Consider the following 25,470-nt stretch of genomic DNA (forward strand, 5'->3'; position numbering starts at 1 on the left):
TGGTAAACTGCATGACCAAATCAATGTTTTCTGTAGTCAGGCATAAATTTACATGCTAATTTGTTAATTTAATTAATCTTTCAATGGCATAAGACTGTAGATAGATAGATAGATAGATAGATAGATAGATAGATAGATAGATAGATAGATATTTGTCCCCAGGGGGAAATTTACTTTAGACTATTTTGTTGTGATGACAGAAACTTATCAGCCACAGAACACTGGATGGAATCCCATACAGGATGTACAGTGCAGTGTCCTGTGTTACAAGTATTAAGAAAGTAATGGCTGTTCAGAGTGATTTATTGAGCCTTATTCATCACTGTCCCTTTTATTTTTCAGAATTGCCTGCCACTAACCAGTTATACTAATTTTAATGTATTTGATCTAATAAAATCAAGAAAATCCCATTTTACTCAAAAATATATAGATGAAGGAGTGAAGTTGCTTTGTATTTATTATGGGCGTCTGTCAGTGATTAAAATCTTTGTTACTTGCAAATTAATGCAGAATTACATTTATGCAGCTGAATGCACATATTAGATATGCTGGATCGCAACTCTCCAGGGTCCTGGTGGGTTCTGAGCCCAACCATAGAAGTGAATATGTACCTTATGCTCGTGTTGGTTTTCACCAGTTACTCTGCTGAATCCGCACAACAGGGTGATGTTTAACATGTACCATGTTAATGAATGTGTCCAGGTATAGCAGAATGCCCCGTCCACGTATTTGTTCCTTATTTGCGCCCGATGACGCTTTCGGAAAAGGTCTCGGATCTCAGCAACCCTGAAATCGAGACAGGACTTTGAGAAAACTGAGTGAGTGAAAATTTAGGTTAAAAATTTAGCGGCTGAATTTTTAATACTTCAAGTCCTATCTGGTAAAAATGTAAATAGTGTTACGGAAGCACAAAAAGCTTAGCGCAGAAAGATCGCATGCGCTACCTCCGTCTAGGAAATGTTACGCAGCAGATGAAGACGATTGGCTGGTTAAACTGTATTCCCGCCTACCTGAGTGCGAAGAGGTATTGGACACCATAGCATTTTTGACGTCCACTTTCCAATGATTGGTTAACAGTGAAAATAACTGACGGCGATTGTTTCTTTGTAAATATCTGATGTCACACAAACATGCTCCAACAACGCTCCTGTATTTGTGTCCCATGGTTTGTGTGTTCTTCTCACGATTCGGTTTTACCCGGGGCAACGCGCTTACCCATCTGCAGTAGTTGGGTTTATACGTTTATGGGATTAACGTCAGAAATAAAGAAGTGTCACGACATACGGGAAAAGCGATCTGGGTCCCGGTTACAATAATATCCTACGTATGTAAGCATGCGTGCAGATATAATTGCGTGATTTCGATTACTACTATTTTAAATACAATGGAATATGTTGTACAGTGGGGAGAACGTAAATAAAATGGCATAAGAGTATACTCCATATATACACATCTTCTAAAATGCTAGCAGAAACATGCATTGGCTCGTAAAGCTGCGTTGCACGCACTAACGGGTAGTGGCCGCTCACTGACGGTAAATGACGCTGTCGATTCTTTGCTTTCTTCCGCGATGCTGACGCTTTTTTGAAGGCTGGCTAATGCAACGTGTCCCGGTTAATGAAGGCAGGTGCACGCGCTCCCTGCCCCCTCCTCTGGCAGCACGTCGCTCACACTGGGTGTTCTCCGTGACGTCATTGCGGAGTCACCGTCAGCTGCGTGGGGACAGACACCTTCAGGCTCCTATGTAAAGATGCAGAAACAAGCGTAGATCTCAAACTTGGACCTGTTCTCACGATATTGTATTCTTTAGGTACGTTACGTTTTGGAACTATTTTTTATTGTGTGAATTATGATGTGTGTGTTATTAAAATACGATTCGTTTTCGGGTATGAGCAGAAACTATGTTCATTATTGAGTGCTCTGGAGAGCGATATACAGCTGACACGACTAACAAGAAAAGCTGGTTTTGTTTATTCTGGTGTGGCTTCATGGAGATCCTGGGTTTAAAATAACGACAATGCATTAACACTTACACGTTATTACTTATTCGACAGGATTTGTAGTTCCAGCGGATATATTCTCGACGAACAATACTTGTTCACCTGTTTCATCCTGTCCTGTCTGCCATATGGCACAGAGGCCTCGCGTCATACAAAATGTGCCATGTTCGAGTCGCGGCCGTGAGGACTCAAAATAGGCTGAAGTGTAACAACTGTTGCAAAAATAAGAATTACCGCAGCGCTGACAAAAATCAAAACAGCGCCTGTCAAGGGACATAGACTTATGTATTTGAATGCATTAGTCTTTAAGGTGGATTCAGCCCAGTTCATTTTGTGGCTTTTCCCAATTTTTCTACATTTTCAACAATATTTGTTAAAGCCTGTAGTATAAAAAACAGATCTGGAAATAAAATAAAATAAATCAGAACAAATGTACACCTTAGTAAAACATCATATGGCACCTCTACATATATAAACTATAAGGAAGTATGTTAATGTTTGAGTAATGATCTTCTTTGCAAGGTTATGCAGTAGCATATGCTGTTAGTAAAAGCGGATGGTCGACTTCCTGAAGTTATTCATTGTCATTTACAGTATGAGGCAGCACAGTGTTGCAGGGGTTAGCACTGCGAACATATAATAATAATAATAATAATTCTTTGCATTTATATAGCGCTTTTCTCACTACTCAAAGTGCTCAGCAATTGCAGGTTAGGGGCCTTACTCAAGGGCCCAACAGAGCAGAGTCCCAATGACTTATGACATATGGCCCCTGGATAGTAAACATAAAACCATAAGAATGTTGGCAAATGAGAGGAGACCATAAGGTCCATTAAACTTGTTTTGGTTAAATAATAGCAAAGTGTACAGGGTCAATATTGTCACAGAGTACAGTGAAATTCTTACTTGCATATGCAGATGAACATACATCATGTTGCCATATTGACTAAGAAGCATCACACAATCTTTTTTTTTTTTTTTAATTTTATTGTAATCATTCCATACAAATAGATCAATTTTTACAAAAAATAGGATTGAAAACAAATCAACACCCACCCCTGAGAAACAGAGCATGGCCAATGGAATAAAGCTAGTAAAAATAAATAAATTGATGAGATTAATAGGCAGATAATGATAAATGGAGAAGAAAAAGAGATGGGAAGAGAATCTACTTCCTCAGTGCTTTAAGAGCTTATTCTAAAATATTATTGATTAGATCCTGCCAGGTTTTGAAAAAGTTCTGCACAGATCCTCTAAATGAGAATTAGATTTTTTCCAATTTCAAATAATATAAAACATCGGTTACCCACTGACTTAAACGAGGAGATTTAGGATTCTTCCAGTTTAGCAAAATAAGTCTGCGTGCCAATAGTGTAGTGAAGGCAATCACAGTTTATTTGTCCTTCTCCACTTTAAGCCCATCTGGAAGAACACCAAAAACAGCTGTTAATGAGTTAGGAGGGTTTGTGACACCAAGGCTGTCTGAAAGGCATTTAAAGATTTTGTGCCAGAATGATGTTAATATGGTGCAGGCCCAAAACATGTGACCCAGTGAGGCTGGAACTTGACTGCAGTGTTTGCAGGTTGGATGTTGCCCTGGAAACATTTTGGACAATTTTAAGCGAGAGAGATGTGTTCGATATTAAGGGTGGGCTGTATGACCACAATTCTATATCACAGTATTTTTCTAAATTATCCCGGTTTCATGGTATTCAACGGTATTTATTTCCCCATGCATGAGTAGATGCTAACCACATTTTCCACTGCAATTACTGCAGTAGACTGGCTAAGAATAACCTGTTCCACTGTTATGAGAATTGTACATTGTACAAAAAAACATTTTAATGTGTACACAAGTATTAATACAGGTTTGCATGGCCCCATAAAGTGATAGTTTTCAAGGGGGTGGCACTAATGAAGAGAATTAATCACATTGCATGACAGATGCAGTCAAAATATAGAACCTTTTTATTGAACAAATTTTGCAAAAACTTAAACTATAATTTTGACAACATATTTTCAACCATCCAAAGAGGCATTTTAGATTTTAGTAAAATATCCAGAGGTGCTTGTCAAAAGTTGTATTGCACTGAACATGTCTTAGAAAAGGAATAAATAGTAAATATTTTTTATAAACCAGCTACACTTTCTGTTAATGTTAACCATCTCTGTCCACTGACACGTTAAAGTGACTTTTAAAACTTTACCATCATTAAACTGCATAATATTTAAACAAATAAATAATAACAATAAAATAAATAATAGTATTATTACTGATAGTTGGACTATTACTTCAAGACTTCAAGCCCAGGTGCATTTCACAGTATTCACCAAATTAAAATAAAGTAAAACAAGTGCAACTTGGTGATGACATCTTTACCAACTGAACCATCATTTAGGCAAACTGCATTAATATGGACCTTGCTTCAAGCTAAGCTATATGCATAAATAATAAAACTTGCAACTTGTATTTATAATGCTATTTGTGGTATAGCCCTACGGAATCGTATTAGGGCCAAGGTGAAGAAAAAAAAATACGGACACAGGGAAGAAGAAAACAAACTATATGTCGAGAATAAAGTCGACATGTTGACTTTATTCTCGACATTTCCACTTTAATTTTGACGCTTATGTCGAGATTAAAGTCGACATTTCCACTTCATTCTCATAGTTTATTTTATAATTAAAGTAGAATGTCGTAAACTAAACTTCATCCTAAAATCAATGTTTAATTTACTAGATTTTCTCAAACCGCATAATAAGTTAATGCAGCATATTAAATATTTTGTGTTGTGTTCCCCGACCCAGTTGTTAATCACTACGCTTCTTAAACTGACTTCCTCTTGTACTGAGGAGGCGCCGCAGCAATCACTGCACAGAATCCATTCACTTCATGATATTCCTGCTCTCAGAACATTTAGAACGCAAAGATAAATACTTGATATCATTTTCATGATGAAATGCATTAAAGCAGGTATTAACACTAGAATTACCAGAGCCTACGAAAAAACTCGTAGATCCGGCCCACCTTAAATCGCTTCTTAAAACCGTTCTCATCTCTCCGCCAGCGTCTTTTGTCATCTAAATGTACTGATAAAGACAAGCTTCCAGCAGCCGGCTATTCCATCCCCCCAACGACTTAGAACGTAAACGAGCTTTTCCCAGCTCATGCCTTGATTGATTATCTGGGACTGAAGTGGAGTTTTAGAGTAGAAATAATAGATTGTTATTTGGAACACATGCATTTCATATGTGTTGCATTTCTACAGTAATCTGTGTAAACACATTGTTAAAACAGAAACGGTTTACAATATTCTAGTAGCAAATGACAAAATGTAGGCATAAACTATATAATGTATGAAGCCTGAAGTCCAAATATCAAAGAAACACTTTCACAAAAAGTACAAAAAAAAAAGCCGCCGCCAAAAAAAGCCGCCTTAGTGTGCGACTTTGACACGCATTAGCTATCACTGCTTCCGTGGCGCAACAGTATCAATCGCTGACTGGGAATTCAAAGGTCGTGAGTTCGATCCTGCACAACTCCATTTTGAGAAGTGTTCTTATTTTCACTATTTTAGAATAAAAAGATACATTTGATTTCAGTCTGTAACAGCCGGTGTAATTTATGATATTTGTAAAGGTTAGCTTTATTTTTTTTTTAAATTCACTTTTCATTGTCTCAGTCGCGTTCAGGATACTTCCCTACCGCCCCCCACCTGACACTGCTGTTTTCACATAAAGACGCTCTATAGTTCTGCAGTGTATCACGATACATACGACCACGTGTTTTTTTTCCCCCAATATTGCCAATCCCCACATGTTGCTGTATGCTGTTTCTTTTGTACTCCCGGACATGCAGAGGAAAGCCTAGTAAAGAGCAGTAACTTCAGCGCTATATGCAATCATCAGACACTCCCCATCTGATACTGCTGTTTTCACATAAAGACGCGCTAAAGCTCTACAGTGTACTGAAGTGTCTGCATGCACTTTTCGTGGCATTACACGTGTATTTTTTGAGCATGCCCATGTAGCTCAAACACAGGAACATATGTTGATGTAAAAATATAACAAAACAGGTGCACTTTTATTCAAGACTATAACCGAAGAAAAAAGAAAGCAAGTTACAGTAGGCGGTTGATATGACAGCTTGCGTGGTGCAATGCTAAGAACTGCTGATTTCCATTCTGTGCTATATAACTGTTAACATTTGAATCTGATGATTGCATATAGCGCTGTCTTATTCAGTGTGCGCGAGAACATGCAGGTGGCCAGTTGCTGCGTGCTACAACACACATTTTAAAAAAAGAAAAGAGACAAATATATGTGACGTTTTGAAGAAATCATTTTATGATGCGAATAGTACCAATCAGAAAACATCGTCGAAGTAATGCAATATTATTTGAAAATGAACAGCGTCAGATCGGGTGTGAAGTTATACTGGCGCTGTTTGAGTCAGATCAGAAGCTGAATAAGCAGAAAAAGCTCCTGTTCTGACTCTAAGTAAAAAAGCATGAATTAATCAACAGAAATAACCGCGATTGACATTTTAAACTTAACGATTTACAGTGCATACCAATTTATAAATTCAATGTCAGTTTGAGGGGAAAAAAAAAACCACTTTCTTCAAAGCTGGGAATCGAACTCACGTCTCTGTAGCACGACAGGGCTGTTGTGCCCCAAGTCAGCAAACCGTAGCGTTAAGCCACGGAAGCTGTTGTAGCATCCTTGAACCTTTTGTGAAAATGTTTATTTGATGTTTGGACGTCAGGCTTCACAGATTCTATAGTTTATGCCTACATTTTGCAACATTTATTACTAAAATATGAAAAGGTTTCTGTTTTAGCAATGTGTTTACACAGATTACTGTAGAAACGGAACACGCATGAAATGCATGTATTCCAAATAGCGATCTATTATTTTCATTCTAAAACTCCAGCAGTTCAGTCACTCCCAGATAATCAAACAAGCCATGAGCTGGGAAAACTTAGTGAACGTTCTGCGACGGTGGGGGATGGAATAGCCGGCTGCTCGCTGCTCCTCTTAATCGACACATTTAGAAGACAAAAGAGAGGTGAGAACGGTTTTAAGGTGGGCCGGATCTACGAGTTTTTTCGTAGACTCTGGTAATTCTAGTGTTAAACATGCACGGTAGTGAGGCGGTAGTACTGCTCCCTTGTAGTAAGGGGTCTCCAGGTGTATGTTCAGTGTAGAGAACTTTATGGCAGGTGTGACGAGGCTCCAAAAAACTGGATGTATGAATGGGTATCGCAAAGGTTTAACTTAAATATTGTGTAAATGTTGAGTTTGTGATCTGCTGGTCAGAGACACGAACACGGAATTCAATGGATGTTCTTCTGAGCGGGCTTTTTTTATTGCACGCGTGCAGTCTGTCTGACGTACCAAAACCCCAGTTCCTATCCTTCCTTTTTCTGTCTCCACATAACCAATCACCACACGATAAACGTCTTTGTGAAATTAAAGCTAGTTATAAACTTAGCCCATGGAGTGTTCAGAACTTTAAAAATATCTTCGTTATACATGTTTAATTATGCCATCCATTCAGAGTTGCGCCCATCCCAGCAAGCATTGTGTGCGAGGCAGGAGCAAATCCTGAACGAGTCGCCAGCACATCGCAGGGTGAATACGAGCAAAACGTACACTAGCAGGGTCAATATAGCATAACAAAACCACACATCCTACAGTACATGACTTTGAAAGGAAACTGAAGCACGGTGAGTAAACCCACCAGAAAAACATGCAAATTCAAGGCAGGGTACACCCGAGACACCCTTGCTGCGAGGCAGCAGTGCCACCTCCACGCTGCCGTGCCCCCACATGATTAATACATGCATTAATGTATTTCATCATGAAAATGATATCAAGTATTTATCTTAGCGTACTAAATGTTCTGAGAGCGGGAATATCATGAAGTGAATGGATTCTGTGCGGCGATTGCTGCGGCGCCTCCTCAGTACAAGAGGAAGTCAGTTTAAGAAGCACGTACCGATTTAACATGGCTCGGGGAACACTTAACACAAAGCATTTAATGTGTTATATAACTTATGACGGGGTTTGAGAAAATCTAGTAAATTAAATATTCATTTTACGATGAAGTTTAGTTTACGATGTTCTACTTTAATGACAAATTACGAAAATAAAGTCAACATGTCGACTTTAATCTTGACATAAACGGTGAGATTAAAGTGGAAATGTTGAGAATAAGCGGCACGGTGGCGCAGTGGGTAGCGCTGCTGCCTCGCAGTTGGGAGATCTGGGGACCTGGGTTCGATTCCCGGGTCCTCCCTGCGTGGAGTTTGCATGTTCTCCCTGTGTCTGCGTGGGTTTCCTCCGGGCGCTCCGGTTTCCTCCCACAGTCCAAAGACATGCAGGTTAGGTGGATTGGCGATTCTAAATTGGCCCTAGTGTGTGCTTGGTGTGTGGGTGTGTGGGTGTGTTTGTGTGTGTCCTGCGGTGGGTTGGCACCCTGCCCAGGATTGTTTCCTGCCTTGTGCCCTGTGTTGGCTGGGATTGGCTCCAGCAGACCCCCGTGACCCTTGTGTTCGGATTCAGCGGGTGGAAAATGGATGGATGGATGGATGTTGAGAATAAAGTCAACAGGTCGTCACACTATTACACAGTACCCAGGTACATTACACTGTATTGAAAACAAATAAAACAAGTTCAACTTGGCTTGCAGTATTATCCAGTAGTAAAGAAACAGTATTTACACATTTGAACATAATGGTCCACATCCGACCTTTTAAAACCAAAGTATCTCCAGGCAACGGACGTGACTCCATTTTTTCGGCAAAAGTTCTTCTGTGTCATCATGTTCAACTTTATCGTCAGCTACTTCTTCAGTTTCGGAATGTTCTCTGTCCATTTTCACCACGCAATACCTACACTACCACTACCTATTTAGCGGTGTAGCAGTGAAAAAGAGTCCCCGCGCAACACCTCTGTGATTAGCGGTGTAGCTTTGAAAAAGGTCCCCACTTGAACAGTTTCCCGCTGCACCATGTTACGAACGTCGTTTAGGCAATTTAAACTGGTGTTGCGGTATAAGAAAAATCCATATCATAACAAAAATAAAAAAACGGTTTTCGGTATGAACCGGTATACCGCCCAGCACTACTCGATATATAATTTTGAGTTGAATAATTGTATGCTTTGTGCATATGGAGCTTGAATTAATTCTCTGCATTGCTACCTTCCACTCCTTTTCTGATATGTTGAGTGAGAGATCCTTTTCCCACTGTCCTCTTGGATCTTTGAAAGAGAGGGACTGTAAAATAATTTTATTTATTGCAGAAATGTTGTCTGAGTCCTCGAAACGGAGCAATATTTTTTCCAGCATAGAGGAAGGTGGGAGATGGGGAAAATTGGGCAGGTTCTGATTAACAAAGTTTCTGATTTGAAGGTAGTGAAAGAAATGTGTTGCTGGAAAATTAAATTTGGAATGTAATTGTTCATAGGATGCAAAGATGTTGTCTATGTACAGATCTCTAAGCAATTTAATCCCAAATGTTTTCCAGATATTAAAGACTGTAAATGTTTGCGAGGGTTGAAAAAGGTGGTTCTCATGCAGAGGTGCCACAGATAAAAGATTCTCCATCTTAAAATACTTTCTACATTGGTTCCATATTCTGAGTGAGTGAAACACAATTGGGTTATTAGTATATTGGCGATTATTTGCATTTATTGGGTCACAAAGCAAGGAATATAAAGAGGAACTGCAGGATTTTATTTCTATTGTGGACCAAGCTTGTGTATTTTCATCTATTTGTGTCCAGGTTTTTATAGCTTGTATGTTTGCTGCCCAGTAATAAAAGCATCACACAATCTTATCCTGTTGTATCAATACCTCATCCTAAATTTAATTCCTAACCTACCTCTATGACTCCATGGGTTTTGTTCTTTGCATTCTATTTGTTTTCCTTCTACATCTTAAAGAGGTAGCATCTGTGGTTGTGTAAGCTGTAGTGCATGTTAGGGTAAGTGGTGTGTCTTTACCTCACTTCTGATTGAGTGTGGATGTGTGTTTAAGTATGCCCTTTTGTTGGACTGGTTTGCCATCCAGCTATGAAATGCATAATGTGATAAATCTTACTTCTTCATAGCCATTGACTGGATTAGGCAGATTTGAAAATGGGTGGATGAGTTGTTGTATATGTACAGTACTGTGCAAAAGTTTTAGGCAGGTGTGAAAAAATGCTGTAAATAAAGAATACTTTCAAAAATGGAAGTGTTAATCATTTATTTTCATCAATCAACAAAATGCAGTGAATGAACAAAAGAGAAATCTAAATCAAATCAATGTTTGGTGTGACCACCCTTTGCCTTCAAAACAGCATCAATTCTTCTAGGTACACTTACACACTGTTTTTGAAGGAACTCGGCTGGTAGGTTGTTCCAAACATCTTGGAGAACTAACCACAGATCTTCTGTTGATGTAGGCTTCCTCACATCCTTCTGTCTCTTCATGTAATCCCAGACACACTCGATGATGTTGAGATCAGGGCTCTGTGGGGGCCATACCATCACTTCCAGGACTTCTTGTTCTTCTTTACGCTGAAGATAGTTCTTAATGACTTTGGCCGTATGTTTGAGGTCATTGTCCTGCTGCAGAATAAATTTGGGGCCAATCATACGCCTCCCTGATGGTATTGCATGATGGATAAGTATCTGCCTGTATTTCTCAGCATTGAGAACACCATTAATTCTGACCAAATCCCCATCTCCATTTGCAGAAATGCAGCCCCAAACGTTCAAGGAATCTCCACCATGCTTAACTGTTATCTGCAGACAGTCATTATTGTACCACTTTCCAGCCCTTCGACGAACAAACTGCCTTCTGCTACAGCCAAATATTTCAAATTTTGACTCATCAGTCCAGAGCACCTGCTGCCATTTTTCTGCACCCCAGTTCCTATGTTTTCGTGCATACTTGAGTCGCTTGGCCTTGTTTACACGTCGGAGGTATGGCTTTTTGGCTGCAACTCTTCCATGAAGACCACTTCTGGCCAGACTTCTCCGGACAATAGATGGGTGTAACTGGGTCCCACTAGTTTCTGCCAGTTCTGAGCTGATGGCACTGCTGGACATCTTCCGATTTCAAGGGTAATAAGCTTGATGTGACTTTCATCTGTTGCACTAAGTTTCCTTGGCCGACCACTGCGTCTATGATCCTCAATGTTGCCCGTTTCTTTGTGCTTCTTCAAAAGAGCTTGAACAGCACATCTTGAAACCCCCGTCTGCTTTGAAATCTTTGTCTGGGAGAGAGACCTTGCTGATGCAGAATAACTACCTTGTGTCTTGTTGCTGTGCTCAATCTTGCCATGACATGAAACTGTCTTCCACAACCTCACCTTGGTAGCAGAGTTTGGCTGTTCCTCACCCAGTTTTAAGCCTCCTACACAGCTGTTTCTGTTTCAGTTAGTGACTGTGTTTCAACCTACATGTGACAGTGATGATCATTAGCACCTGTTTGGTAGAATTGGTTGATCAGACACCTGACTATAATCCTACAAAATCCCTGACTTTGTGCAAGTGTACCTATAAGAATTGATGCTGGTTTGAAGGCAAAAGGTAGTAACACCAAATATTGATTTGATTTAGATTTTTCTTTTGTTCGCTCACTTTGCATTTTGTAAATTGATAACAATAAACAATCATTATTTATATTTCTGAAAGCATTCTTTGTTTACAACATTTTTTCACACCTGCCTAAAACTTTTGCACAGTACTGTATGTATGTATATGTGTTTTTGTGCATGTGAATGTGTGTATATATATATATATATATATATATATATATATATATATATATATATTGTCACAGGTGGCTGGGAGTGGTACCCAGCCAGGACGTCGCGGAGGACTGGAGGAGGGCTTACACCTCCCCCAGACCACGTGAGGGCGACCGCCCTGGTGGCTTTGGGGACCACGGGAACTGAGCTTGGAAGCTCAACCCTATAGGGGCCTGTGGTCACCGCGAGGGGGCGCCCCAATGCTTTTGGAGCCCTGACCCTCAGCACTTCCGCCACACCCGGAAGTGCTGGGGGGCAGAAGACCAGGGACACCCGGAGTGCTTTTGGGTGCGCAGCTGGTACTTCCGCCACACTTGGGAGTGCCGGCAGTCACTCATTGGGAGGCACCTGGAGCACATCCGGGTGGATATAAAAGGGGCCGCCTCCCTCCATTCGATGGCTGGAGTCGGAAGGACGAGACAAGGTCTTGGAGGAGAGGAAAGGAGGCGGCCTGAAGAAGAGAGGCAAAAGGCATTGTGAGGCCTGGACTTTGGGGGAGTTTAGGGGTTGTGCTGCACTTTTTATAAATATGGAGTATGTAAATAAACATGTGTGGGGTGAACCATCAGTGTCCGGGCCATACTCCACAATATATATGTATATATATATATATAATATATATCTATACTAATAAAAGGCAAAGCCCTCACTCACTCACTCACTGACTGACTCACTCATCACTAATTCTCCAACTTCCCGTGTAGGTGGAAGGCTGAAATTTGGCAGGCTCATTCCTTACAGCTTACTTACAAATGATAGGCAGGTTTCATTTCGAAATTCTACGCGTAATGGTCATAACTGGAACCTCTTTTTTGTCCATATACTGTAATTTACTGCAGCTCGATGGCCATGGGAGGCGGAGTTGCGTATTGCGTCATCACGCCTCCCACGTAATCACGTGAACTGACTGTGAACGCAGTACGTAGAAAACAAGGAAGAGCCCCAAAGAGCGCTGAAGAAAACATTCATTACACAATTGAGAAGGCAGCGAAACAATAAGAAGCGAGCGAGTGACGCATAAATTAAGTTCATAGACCTACAAAAGGTTGCCATTGATTTGAGGCAAGATTGCTTTTCTCCTGTACAACTATACGTTGCATTCTCAACAGTAAGCCTGCACGGCTTGGTCATATTACAACCGGAGTGCTGAACTGACAACATGGTATACAAAGAGAACTATAACAATCGTAATAAACAAACAATAAAACAGCGGAGAACCTGTGGATTAAATAAAAAGGCTGCTTCCTTGGCGAAGCAAGGAAAAAGGATGGCCTTATATGGCGTTTGTTTATAAAACAGCGGAGAAGCTGTGTAAAGGCTGCTTCACAAAAAAACAGCAGAGCGCCTTATATGAGCAGGCAGTCAGCTAAAGAAGGGAATCAATAAATAACTATAATCGTAATAAACAAACAAAAAATAGCGGAGAATCCGCGGTTTACATAAAGGAAATGGGTACCTGAACAGAAAAGTGAGTCTCAAATAGCTACACAATAACTATAACACTCGTAATAAACGAACAATAAAATACTACAGAACCGCAAAGCAAGGAGAAAGGACGGCCTTATATGGCGTTTGTTTATAAAACAGCGGAGAAGCTATGTAAAGGCAGCTTCACAAAAAAACAGATCCTTAACAAATTGTTATTGGTATATTTTCCATCAGTTTAAAAAGGTTTTCTTTTCTTCTTAATAAAAATTTAAAAGCAGTACTTCGCCGCTGTGAAGTGCGGGATTTTCCTATATATATATATATATATATAATATATATATATATATATATATAATATATATATATATATATAATATATAATATATGTATATATACAGTATATGTAGATATGTATATATATATATATATATATATATATATATATATATATGTGAATGTATGTATGCATATATGTATGTCTATATATATATATGTAGTATGTATATATGTGTATATATATGTAGATATGTATTATATGTGTATATATATGTAGATATGTATATACTGTATATATTGATATATATATGTGTCTGTGTGTGTATATATATATATGTGTGTGTATGTAGTATGTGTGTATATATATCTATATATGTATGTGTATGTATGTGTGTATCTGTATATATGTATCTGTGTGTGTGTCTGTCTGTGTGTCTCTGTATGTGTATATATATGTTGATACGTGTATCTATATATGTATTTATGTGGATGTGTATATGTGTATGTCTCTCTCTCTCTATGTGTATATGTAGATATGTGTCTATGTAGATATATATATGTCTATATATGTTTATGTGTGTCTGTGTGTGTTTTGTGTGTGTCTTGTGAATTTCCCATTGGGCTTAATAAAGTATCTATCTATCTCGCTATCTATCTATCTCTCTATCTATCTATCTATCTATCTATCTCTCTATCTATCTATCTCTCTCTCTCTCTGCCCTCCTATATATATATATATCTGACAGCAACACTCATAACAATGCCCACTTACATTGACAATCATGTTCCGTTCTTTTTAAAATGTTTCCTTTTCTTTTTCATCCCCTCTTTAACACACTACTTCTCCGCTGCGAAGCGCGGGTATTTTGCTATAAAGAATATAGCGGACAATGGTTTAAAGGAGTATATATTTAAATTGTTTGGCAAATGAAGCTCTTCATAAAGAGCTAAATGAACACATCGAAGAACTGTTGGTCTCATCCATTGTGAGAAATGGATGTCTAGGATGGAACTCTAATGACAGCAATGTTATTTTGCCTTTTTTGAGGTATCCTGTATTTAATCAACCTGAGAGGTTTTAATTACGTATATGTACATTAAATCATGAGCAGAAGATCAAAGATTCAGAAAGATAAGGAAAAGGCAACTAAAGCTTCATCAAAGCCTAATCCAGTCTTAAGTTTACAATACGGCCTGCCAGAGACTTATTTGGAAGAGACTGGCGAAGGAATGGATCTACTTGGACCTCACACTGCAGCATCGGCTCCAGTCGAGAGCGAAAGTGGAAGCAAAAATATGAGTGAGGTGGACAATGAGAATTCACAGATCTCAGGTGGGTTAAGGGAACTGAGCTTTACCTCTCTGTCTCCACTGTCAATTACTACTAATTCCCACAGTGAATCAACAGTTTCAAGTCCAACCGGAATCATGGCTCCGCCTTTGTAGGGTATCTATACTAATAAAAGGCAAAGCCCTCACTCACTGACTCACTCATCACTAATTCTCCAACTTCCCATGTACGTAGAAGGCTAAAATTTGGCAGGCTCATTCCTTACACCTTACTTACAAAAGTTAAGCAGGTTTTATAGGGCCGAACTGACAACGTGGTATACAAAGAGATCCTTAACAAATAATTATTTGTATATTTTCCCTCAGTTTAAAAATGTTTACTTTTCTTCTTAATAACAATTTTAAGGCAGTACTTCGCCGTAAAGTTACATTGAGTACTACTGCAGTGCCTTCGGGTATACCTCATTTTTTCTTTGCCCATTACATGCTTAAATGTATACATTTTTTGGTGTACCTACCCGAGAACACGCGACATATAACCGACCGTGGGAGAAGCCTGGATTTTAAACACGCGTTGAGTTCATCTGCTGGTCTCCCTCGTGGAATAACTGGTAATGTTTGAGTAAAATCTACAGCGAGTAAAACGACATTACCTCCTTTTTTTTTTTTACGATCTCTGAGATCTTGCTTTTTTCGGTTCAAGGCTTCATAAGCTGTTTTATGTTCAATGTTGTACTTAATAAGTACTAATTATCCCAAACCATCATCTTTGAATGTTGCAAGACTTTCGCCTTGTATGTAGATCGGGGTAATTACATTCATTGCATTCCTAGTCTGAATCACAATGTGATTGTATGGGTGGTTACCTGGCACTGTAGGGTTGCCACCCCGTCCTTTAAAATACGGAATCGTGCCGCGTTTGAGAATGAAATTGCGCGTCCCGTTTTGAATCAATACTGGACGGGATTTATCCCGTATTTTTTTTATCATTTTTTTTTTTAAAGCAGCGTCTCATGCAAATCATCCCACACGCATTTTATGAAGATGCCTCCTTTCCTACTTTTGATTGGGTAATACTTGATGTCATCGTTAGTTTGATTGGTGTTTTTAACTGTCCAGTGAGGAGGGCGTGTCTTTTAAGTACAGTCTGCAAAGTGTTGGCACTGAGATGTGGCGTCAGCGCCATACTTGAAGCCCCTAATGTTGCGGTCAGCAAGTCGGCTAACATCCGCCATGTGCCGTCTTTCAGTTGCGAGAAGCAGATCATAGAATGGTTGAAACTGTTGCTCCTTTTTTTTTTGTACGATCTCTGAGATGTTGCTTTTTTCGGTTCAAGGCTTCATAAGCTCTTTTATGTTGCATGGTGTACTTATCCCAAACCATCATCTTTGAATGTTGCAAGACTTTCGCGTTGTATGTAGATCGGGGTAATTACATTCATTGCATTCCTAGTCTGAATCACAATCTGATTGTATGGGTGGTTACCTGGCACTGTAGGGTTGCCACCCGTCCTTAAAATACGGAATCGTGCCGCATTTGAGAATGAAATTGCGTGTCCCGTTTTGAATCAATACTGGATGGGATTTGTCCCGTATTTTTTTTATCATTTTTTTTAAAGCAGCGTCTCATGCAAATCATCCCACACGCATTTTATGAAGATGCCTCCTTTCCTACTTTTGATTGGGTAATACTTGATGTCATCGTTAGTTTGATTGGTCTTTTTAACTGTCCAGTGAGGAGGGCGTGTCTTTTTAAGTAGAGTGTGGAAAGTGTTGGCACTGAGATGTGGCGTCAGCGCCAGAGTTGAAGCCCCTAATGTTGCGGTCAGCAAGTCGGCTAACATCCGCCATGTGCCGTCTTTCAGTTGCGAGAAGCAGATCATAGAATGGTTGAAACTGTTGCCCCTAACGTTGCGCCACGGCGTGTGGTTCGTTTATACCTCGTGTCTTCTCATTAAACTTTTATTTCGCGAATATGTTATTGCAATCCGCAGGGGGAGCGTTTCTATAAACTTAATTTAAACTTACGTTTTACACCGTGCTTTGTTTCCCTTATGAACATGCTTGAATGCTTCACTCGCTCCCTTCTCAATTGTTTAATTAATTTTTTGCTCTTCGCTGTTTGCGGCTCTTACGTCATTTCCCCCTACTTCGTTGTTTTATCTCGCGAATATGTTATTGCAATCCTTAACGGGAGCGTTTCATTAAACTGATTGAAAATAGTTTAGCATTTACCTTTTTTAGTAAAAGGCGAGCTTTTAAGCCTGAGAAATCACCCCGTAAATGCACACGTTTAATTGCACATGTGTTAATATGTATGGTTACACAGTATTAAAAGACAGTGAACAACGTCAGTTACCTTTGTTCCCGCGTTTGATAAAAAGCGAGCTTTTAAGCCTGAGAAATCACCCCGTAAATGCACACGTTTAATTGCACATGTGTTAATATGTATGCTTACACAGTATTAAAAGACAGTCAAAAATTAACGTCATTTACCTTCGTTCCCGCGTGTGACTCGTGCTGTAAATCTCTTCCTTGTTTTTAGTTCACGTCATTACGTAGGAGGCGTGATGACGCGATACGTGACTCCGCCTCCTCCATTACAGTGTATGGACAAAAAATATGTTCCAGTTATGACCATTACGCGTATAATTTCGAAATGAAACGTGCCTAACTTTTGTAAGTAAGCTGTAAGGAATGAGCCTGCCAAATTTCAGCCTTCCACCTACACGGGAAGTTGGAGAATTAGTGATGAGTGAGTCAGTCAGTCAGTGAGTGAGTCAGTCAGTCAGTCAGTCAGTGAGGGCTTTGCCCTTTTATTATTATAGATATATATATTATATTTATATATATATATATATATATATATATATATATATATATATCCCATCCATCCATCCATTTTCCAACCCGCTGAATCCGAATACAGGGTCACGGGGGTCTGCTGGAGCCAATCCCAGCCAACACAGGGCATGAGGCAGGAAACAATCCTGGGCAGGGTGCCAACCCACCGCAGGACAATATATATATATATATATATATATATATATATATATATATATATATATATATATATATATATAAAATATACTGTATACGCTGAAGAGGAAAGAAGTTAAAATACATAACATTTCAACTGTGTAGCCTTCATCAGGTATGCAGCTGAATAGGAAAAAGCAGGTAACATATATAGGAGGAGAAGTAGGGAACAAAGCCAGGGTAGATGAACGGAGAAAAGGTGAAAGTAAGTATGAAAATGCTGCCATTAGAGAAGAAGATGGGAAAGATTAAAAAGTTAGTCAATCATTGAGACCTGCAGACATATGTAATCTCAGGCTGAGAAGTTTAATTTTTTTCTGATTTTTATTTGAAAAGTGTCTTTGAGGCCCTGTGAAAGAACACAAAGAGATATCAGCATAGTTATGATCAAGGGATGTGAAGTGTTATCCAGTGAACAGTACTCTGTAAAGTTTTTGATCTTAATGGTACAGATATGCATCCTGAAATGGTCTGCTGGCTGTCACACTGTTTCACCTATGTAGCTTGTTGGACATTTCATAAAAGAAATGCAGTAAATAAAATTTTTATATTGACAAGAGGTCCGTTGTTTAATATTGAATTTACCAGAGGGACCAGATACAAGGGTATTGTTTGTGAATTATTTGTAAGTGACACATCAGATCCTGTTATAGCTCAAAGTGCTTGGTGGGGAATGCTTTTCTTCTCCATGAAGGTAGCTGGGGACAAGTAGTTTGCGTAGATTAGGTGGTTGATGGAAGGAGATCAAGGGAGCATTCGGAATAAAGGCTTCTGTACAAAGATCTGTCTGCAAAATGAGGAATTTTTTTTTAATGACCAGTGGGTGAGAGAGGGGGTTTTAGGGGTCATGGGAGGACCCGTGGCATTCGGGTTTTATTATTGGGGTTTCTCTTGGAATGGATGTTATGAGGTCTACTGCTGGCTGACTGAGATGGATATCCTATGTCAGTGAAGAAGCTCCACATTCTGTTAAAGGGGTTTTTAGTATATCATGGATGGAAGGAGTTGTAGTGGAGGTAACTGTGTGAACTGGTTGGCTTGTAATAGGGTTTTATGTCCTGGAAAAATGGTAGAAAGACTGATCTCTAAAAATGGTAGAGTTATGATGGAAACATTAACTGTAAATCTGAGAGATGGATGGAAACTGGTTTTATATATACAGTTAGGTCCATAAATATTTGGACAGAGACAACTTTTTTCTAATTTTGGTTCTGTACATTACCACAATGAATTTTAAATGAAACAACTCAGATGCAGTTGAAGTGCAGACTTTCAGCTTTAATTCAGTGGGGTGAACAAAACGATTGCATAAAAATGTCAGGCAACTAAAGCATTTTTTAACACAATCCCTTCATTTCAGGGGCTCAAAAGTAATTGGACAAATTAAATAACTGGAAATAAAATGTTCATTTCTAATACTTGGTTGAAAACCCTTTGCTGGCAATGGACAGCCTGAAGTCTTGAACTCATGGACATCACCAGATGCTGGGTTTCCCTCCTTTTTAATGCTCTGCCAGGCCTTTACTGCAGCGGCTTTCAGTTGCTGTTTGTTTGTGGGCCTTTCTGTCTGAAGTTTAGTCTTCAACAAGTGAAATGCATGCTCAATTGGGTTAAGATCAGGTGACTGTCTTGGCCATTCAAGAATTTTCCACTTCTTTGCTTTAATAAACTTCTGGGTTGTTTTGGCTGTATGTTTTGGGTCATTGTCCATCTGTATCATGAAACGCTGCCCAATCAATTTGACTGCATTTAGCTGGATTTGAGCAGACAGTATGTCTCTGAACACCTCAGAATTCATTCGGCTGCTTCTGTCCTGTGTCACATCATCAATAAACGCTAGTGTCCCAGTGCCACTGGCAGCCATGCACACCCAAGCCATCACACTGCCTCCACCATGTTTTACAGATGATGTGGTATGCTTTGGATAATGAGCTGTTCCATACCTTCTCCATACTCTTTTCTTGCCATCATTCTGGTAGAGGTTGATCTTGGTTTCATCTGTCCAAAGAATGTTTTTCCAGAACAGTGCTGGCTTTTTTAGATGTTCTTTAGCAAAGTCCAATCTAGCCTTTCTATTCTTGAGGCTTATGAGTGGCTTGCACCTTGCAGTGCACCCTCTGTATTTACTTTCATTCAGTCTTCTCTTTATGGTAGACTTGGATATCGATACGCCTGCCCCCTGGAGAGTGTTGTTCACTTGGTTGGCTGTTGTGAAGGGGTTTCTCTTTACCATGGACATGATTGTGCGATCATCCACCACTGTTGTCTTCCGTGGACGTCCAGGTCTTTTTGCGTTGCTGAGTTCACCAGTGCTTGCTTTCTTTCTCAGCATGTACCAAACTGTAGATTTTGCCACTCATAATATTGTAGCAATTTCTGAGACGGGTTTTTTCTGTTTTCGCAGCTTAAGGATGGCTTCTTTCACCTGCATGGAGAGCTCCTTTGACCGCATGTTGTCTTCACAGCAAAATCTTCCACATGCAAGCACCACACCTCAAATCAACTCCAGGCCTTTTATCTGCTTAATTGATAATGACATAACGGTGGACTTGCCCACACCTGCCCATAAAATAGCCTTTGAGTCAATTGTCCAATTACTTTTGAGCCCCTGAAATGAAGGGATTGTGTTCAAAAAATGCTTTAGTTGCCTGACATTTTTATGCAATCGTTTTGTTCACCCCACTGAATTAAAGCTGAAAGTCTGCACTTCAACAGCATTTGAGTTGTTTCATTTAAAATTCATTGTGGTAATATACAGAACCAAAATTAGAAAAAAGTTGTCTCTGTCCAAATATTTCCTCCCACAGTCCAAAGACATGCAGGTTAGGTGCATTAGCAATCCTAAATTGTCCCTAGTGTGTGCTTAGTGTGTGTGTGTGCCCTGCGGTGGGCTGGTGCCCTGCCCGGGGTTTGTTTCCTGCATATATATCATATGTTAGTGGTGGTGAACTTAAATAACGCTAAAGTAAAATGTATTTCATGTATCTATTAAGAGAAAAGACACTGCTGTTGAAAACTAACATTTAATCATCAAAATCTGTGTCAGACTATAATCCATGAATGTACAACTGGACCCATGTATATGAATGAAACAAAATGTAAAGCATTAACCACAGCAATTCAAAAATAGACTGCATTGGACTGCAAACGTCTGAATATAAGGTACATGATGGTAAAATCCTGAGAGATGTAATTCAGATAGTGAGCTTTGACAATTCTTACCTTGATCTGGAACAATTGTGTCAGGTTTTGATGATTTAATTGAAAGCCACAAGTCCTCACAGTTTTACATATATTGTAAGGTTTGTAAACTTATTTGGGACTCCCCCCCAGTGGGACGACAAGCCGAAGTGCGTCCCAAAGCATGATCTCTGCTTCTGTGGAAGACAGTTTTTCAGTTGCCGGGGCAACCGCGGCCTCCCAATGCTGCAGTAGCTCAAAGCTAAAGCAGATCCAAGTCGATTGTGGTCACACCATAAGCGCTTGCTGCCGATGGGTGATGCAAGGAACATTATGAATGCAGGGAACAGTATTACTTGACCACTAACATGACCACGACCGTGCCTATTGCTGTGTCTCTGTATAGGAGAGCGGTAGATTCCACTACAATAAATAATCATGCTGTTCCTGTTTCAAGCGGAATATATTTGGTTTTGTAAAGTACTGAGACTCAGCCTCGTGTTTTGTGGTGCAAGACAGGACTCGCACGTCACTATATATATACATATATATAGAGTCAATGTCAAATAATACAATACAGAAGCGCATTGTACAAACACATACACAACAAAGTGCAGCTTTAGTTTTGTTTTATCACTTTCTCAAATCCAGTTTCCCTGATTTCATTTTTACCATGTATTTACTTTTTCAACTAAACATAAATTCTTCCTGTGCAGAAGGCAGATGGTGTCTCCTACTCAGAAAATTATTCAGCTACTGCTTATTTTTTATATGTTATAAAATGTAGAATAAGAATGTGTGCTTTATTTCTCCACAGGTATTTTATAATGTCTTGATTTGACAGAAGGGACAAGTTCAAAAGAAATCTTTTGAAAAGACATATTATTCTTTTTTCTTATGTCCAGAATTTTAATTTCAAATATGCTCTTTTTCTGATTACTAGTGGTAGGAGTGATTTTTGGCTAATTCATTGTACTCTTTTCAATACTCATTGTATGCATTTCTCTTATTAGAAATAATAACTCTTTTCCAGGTATGTGTTGCTGTACATATTTTGTATCATTTGCATGGCATCTTTAACCTTAGTTAGTCTCTGTGTTGAGAATTAAAATGTAAACCTTATTCATGTCCATCCAGACATTTTCTCTGTCCTCGTTTTTATGTGTGTACCTTTAAATGGTCTGGCACAGGACAATAGTTGATTGAAAGATTTTAATTGAAGCTGCTTCTCATTTCTACTTCCAGATAATCAGCTGAATTTGCTGTTACTGACAAGTGTATCCATTTTTTCCCTTAAAGTGTAGAGAGTCAATAAAAATAAAAGACAGGCCTGTCTGCACTCTTTGTAGCCATGCCGTGTGCAGTACAAATGTAACCAGTACAAAAGATGATTAAATTGCCTGCCAGCTTTTTGTTGAAAAACAGCCTGCAATATGCCAGATGTCTTTGAAGTGGTTCAGTACAAATAATTGTATAAGTATTTTAAAAAATTGTTTGATATGTAAAAATGAGGTGTCTTCTTTGTTATGGTTTAATTAACTATGAGTTCTAAGAGTTTGGAGGAAAGAATAAAATACTCATTCGGAAGGACCACAGCAGCAGCAGGTTTTCAGTCCAACCAATTTTCTGATTTAACAAACTCGCTATAAACCTCTGTCTGCAAACTCAGAAATGAGTAATATTTCAGCTTCTATTTCGCTTTGAAATTGAAAGCGATGTCTTGCTACCATGGTTTCTATTGGGAAAATGTGAACTCTATTTCTATATTTTAGAAGTGCAGGAGACATAAGACCATAAAAAGTGAGTTGTATTGGGAAGGGCATTGGACTTCAAACCAAAAAGTTCAATCTCTGTTATGGTTCCACTGCATGACTCTGAGGAAGTCATTTAATCTTTGTGAGCACTGGTTGTAAAAATTATGAATTTAAATGGTTTTAATGATCTCTCAAGTCACCCTGGCTAAAGACAGTAGACAAATATACAATAATAACACATTAAATTTGTATTTAGTCAGAAGCCAGTTAACAATGAGCCACAAACACCAAAGTAGACAACATGCTTTCATTTTCAATGTATGATGAAATGAGGCATTAATGGTTTTCAATTCACTCCAGGAAACAGTGAAACCATAATATAAAATATTCAGCTCCTTTAATCTTTCCTCATAGATCATACCTACAGTCCATATGTGTAATACTTCACTTGTATTAAACTTCATCTGCCACAAAGTTTGCCAAGTCTATGTTCTGTTCAGGTCTTTTTGTAATGAATCAGTTGTTTTTAGATTATCCTCAAGATCAATTATATGTAAATAGAAATTGGGTTTTTCATACATTTTTAGGTAAAGGGAGCACAGAAATAAGTAAAGAGTGTATCAGATAAACACATTTGAACTTTTTTTTAATTAAATTTAAGTTCTGCAGTTTAATACATTTTTATTTATCATGGCACCAGAAGGGAATATGTTTCATGTTGGTGTGAAAATGTAAGACTTTTATTGTATGAAAAAGGGGGAAGTTGGCAGTTGAGAATCCTGACAGCTTGAGGGAAAAGCTATTACAGAGTCTAGTAGAACAGGTCTGGAAGCTATGGTGCCTTCTTCCAGGTGAGAGAAGTGGCCATAAAAGTTGGGAGGGATCTCCCATAATGCTGGATGCCTTGCAGGTAAAATGTTTAAGAAAGCAGTCCTAAAAAAGCAGAGAGAGATTCCAGTGATTTTTAAAAATCAGTATGCACAATCCTCTGCAGGGTCTCATGGTTAGTCCTTGCACTTTTCAAACCGGACAGTAATATAGCAGGACATGACACTCTCTATAAAGACCCTGTACAACAAGGTGAGCGTATGAGGTGGCCATTAAGGATCAGGACCAAACACTCCTGAAGTAGATCACTGTATTATGAAAATGTCACATTCAAAGGTTGTTACTACATACCCTTTGTGACATTAAACTTATTAGGAAGGAAAAGTGCCTATCTGTATGTACTGCACTGTACAACAAGCATTTCAAAGATTCAGGTGGTCCAGAAAATATGTTGATATATTTGTATGTCCTGGATACAAAAAAGTGTTAATTACAGAAATTCTTTTTTAAATATGCAAAAAAGAATGACTATAATCAATCAACACAGGGTATCTCTCTGGGTTTTGTTAATTGATAAATAGAGAGATTGAGAGAAACACAGAATGTTTATTATTTTTATTAGTACATGTTTGTATTTGATTGTTTAAACCACTTTTTATTTTAACCATTAAAGCTGTTAAGGAAGTGCACAAAATTATATCTGCGTATTTATGATGTGTTACAATTGCACTTTCTTGGCAGAAACTGCGTTTCCTCACAAAATATTGACATCTAAGCTGTATGAAAGTTATGCTCGTGGATTAAACTGAGGACTAAATTGATAAGTACTGTTGACATGAACATCATTCACTTGCTGACACGAAGATTAGGCTGAGATTAGTGTTTTTCAGTGCTAAGTGAGTATACATTCATGTCATTTGTTTGAAGTTGGCTTCATGACGTTATGTAATGTCCTGTCATATTTCAACCGTACATGCTTTATGGTGTGAGACCCCTTGCTCCCTTTATCTGCCGTTTAGAATCAATAGTTCATTGTACATCAGCATCACATACAGCAGGCTCTCACCACTGACATGCATGCAGTAAGTAGTAACACAAGACGATCATAAAGATTTGGGGCACCAGATAGTGATTGCCATATAACTGGCGAACACATGCATGAAAATGGTTTGACAGTTCGTCAAGGTAATATCTTTTTAAATGCAAGTTCAAACAAAGACTGATTAAAGATGGTAGTGGAGTCGGTTATAAGGCAGAAGAGTCCAAATGGGCGGTTTAAGGTGATCAGAAAATGGAAGTGTCATCAACTTGTCATGCCATTGATCTTTGGATTTGCAAATAGAAGAGGAGGATTGGCATTAGGTGACAGCGTCAACCCTCAATTCAGGGTGGAATTATCATTCGACAAGACCTGAACTTTTCTCCCAATTGCATGTGTGTGACAACATGTGTACAAATATACGTAAACTAGGCACCAGCTCTTTGTGACCAACTGATCGTAATAAATTCAATTGAGTGAGTTTAAGTGAATGAATGGAGGGGTTCTGTGTATATCGTGATTTATTATCTGTAAAAACATTAAAAGTAGGCAAAAATTGCATAGCCTTTTTAACCATCATACACTTTTTAGACACGTATTTGCTGGGAGTCATCAGTTTGTCAATTTTCCAGATTTCCCTCTGGGGATAAATAAAGTTCTATCTATCTATACCATAGAGCAGAGTTTCTTAAACGTTTTATTCTTGAGACCCAATCTTGCCCTTCATCGTGTCTTTGAGACCCATGATGATCAGTTGAGTGACGGGAGGGTTGTTCCCCTTGGAGAATCGCTGCCAATCTTCAAAGCTGGTGAGGGGTTCCCCTTCAG

General features: G+C 38.9%; 1 protein-coding gene across 3 annotated transcripts in view; it reads left to right on the plus strand.

The window, feature by feature from the left end:
* The first annotated feature begins 1,671 nt into the window (after nt 1–1,671).
* ica1 (islet cell autoantigen 1) overlaps nt 1,672–25,470 on the plus strand; it is a 97,772-nt gene continuing 73,973 nt past the window's right edge. For 2 of the 3 annotated variants that reach the window (XM_028817036.2, XM_028817037.2), the window contains exon 1: nt 1,672–1,810. The gene's annotated coding sequence lies outside the window, so the exon portion shown is untranslated. Of the gene's footprint in view, nt 1,811–21,838; nt 21,897–25,470 lie in introns of all 3 variants that reach the window. The other variant, XM_051935827.1, reaches the window with a different exon arrangement.

Source organism: Erpetoichthys calabaricus, chromosome 13, assembly GCF_900747795.2.
Source record: "Erpetoichthys calabaricus chromosome 13, fErpCal1.3, whole genome shotgun sequence".
Taxonomy (NCBI): Eukaryota; Metazoa; Chordata; class Cladistia; order Polypteriformes; family Polypteridae; genus Erpetoichthys; species Erpetoichthys calabaricus.